A 2079-nucleotide genomic window follows, 5' to 3' on the forward strand; every position below is an offset into this window, starting at 1 on the left:
AAAATCTATATAACTGTGACTGGAGAGGCAGGGGAGAGGATCATGATGTGGAAGGAGAAGCAAAGTTCTTTTAACCTAATTATTTCTTGTCACACCTGCAAACTTCATGTGCCTATAAAAGCATTCCAACATCCCTTCTTTTCTCTCAGACTGAATAGTCTCTTGCATCTCTCTAGCACTCTCTTTCTTGGTGTTTTAGAAACATTTCCTCTGATCCTCTGAGTTACCCTACCTGGCAAGGAGGCTAACAACAACAGAGAGGGTTGTGTGTAAATTAAATGAGATGCATGTGCCAGTGCTTCCAGAACTCAAGGGGCTGGGCACAGGAGCACATGGGTGTCCACTGTCCATCATAAATGAACTTTCTCAGGCTCCCTGTGCCCTGCACTCTGGTTGTACCATAACCTCCCATTTATCAAGAAGGCAAACAATCTAAATGGTCAATGACCAGGATGTTTTAACACTCAGAGTTGACCCCAAGGCACTGCAGGGTCCAGTGAGGTTTCTGAATCATCAAAGAGAGACTGAACCACATGGCTGCATGGCATGTGTATTTTATTGTATTCTAAGCTTATTTGAAAAAATTTATGATGCGCACTTGGCAGCAGTCCTCAATGTGTGTTCCAATAGGTTTTACACAATAAAAGGGCTCTATTGTCAGAATTGGAAAAGTTGTTTCTGCTGGCTCAGCATTCATTCCTCCCTTCCCTGGAAACTACACCTCAGTTTTCCTTTGGGGACATACCCCACCCCAGCCCTCCCACAGTCCATGCAGCCCACGTGGGGTTGACCCCACACATACACACTGTTCAGTCCAGGGGTGGACCTCAATTCAGGTCTGGACAATTAGTATTTTCTATCCTCCTAGCCACAGCAATCAGTTCAGGGACCAGTATGAGACTCAAGCCAAGCAAAAAAAAAAGACTCAATTCAGGGATTTTTACTGGAACCAATGGGAAGCAGCAGCCCTTTTCTCTCCACTGGGATTGCTAGCTAAAGGATGTTGTAAGCTCAAAATTGCTAGAAACTACCACACGGAAAGGCCTGCCTAAGAAGAAAACCAACGCATAAGGAATTAAAGCCAAAAGTTGAGACTAAGTTCTGATCACACCACACCATTTGAGCCCCTGGACCTAGCTGCACCAGCAGCCAATAGATCTGGCTCAAAACAGTTCAATCGCCTGAACCAATAAATTCTCTTTTTTGCTTAAGCAAATGCAATTGAAAAAAAATGTAGGATCACACATTGGGTTATACAAAGTTAAACAAAGTTTCTTTGCTGTAGGACTTCACAGAGCCTTCAAAGTATTAACATACATTATGAATCTCCAACAGGGAGATATAATATGGAACATTTCCTAAACTCAGGTGTCCAGTGAATTTTTTAAGACCATGGTATATGGCTTGTATTCCCCAGAAAACACTTTGTAGAAGGTTAATATATAATACCTGTTGTTGTTAGCTGCCATCAAGTCAGCCCCCACTGATGGTGACCCCATGCACAATGGAACAAAACACCACCCAGTATATTACCTATAGGTTAACTCAATATTAAAATATGCCAAATCCCCACTTATTATTCTAGATAAATGAGACAAATGGGAATTCACTTATCCAACACTGTTGATGCATTTTTCCAGATTTTAAAAATGTATGTGCATATATCTTCACCCAAATCCTAAAAAAAAAAGAAAAAAGAAAAAAGAAAAAAAAATGTATGTGCATATATATATATATTATTATTATTACTAAATTGGGGTCATAAGCACAACCTACGGTGTATTTCCAGACTTAATAAACTATATGTGTATAAAAAAAAAAAAATTTGCCTGAATTGTGTCTAGAGATATTAAGAAGTTTGTCCAATATCTCATGCTGTGGTTTGAGACTTTTTTTTAAGAAGAATAAATAAATGAAGGTATGTAAAATGCCTGAACCATGCCTGATACATAATTAATGCCTAAGGATGCAAATGCTGCTTTGACCAAACCTCCTATCTTCTTTATTGGTGTTATGTTGTTGTTGTTGTTATGTGCCGTCGAGTCGGCCCCGACTCATAGCGACCCCTCCTTGGGTTTC

The sequence above is a fragment of the Orycteropus afer genome, unplaced genomic scaffold, assembly GCF_000298275.1.
Source record: "Orycteropus afer afer isolate SDZICR_OR568_19922 unplaced genomic scaffold, OryAfe1.0 scaffold00345, whole genome shotgun sequence".
Taxonomy (NCBI): domain Eukaryota; kingdom Metazoa; phylum Chordata; class Mammalia; order Tubulidentata; family Orycteropodidae; genus Orycteropus; species Orycteropus afer.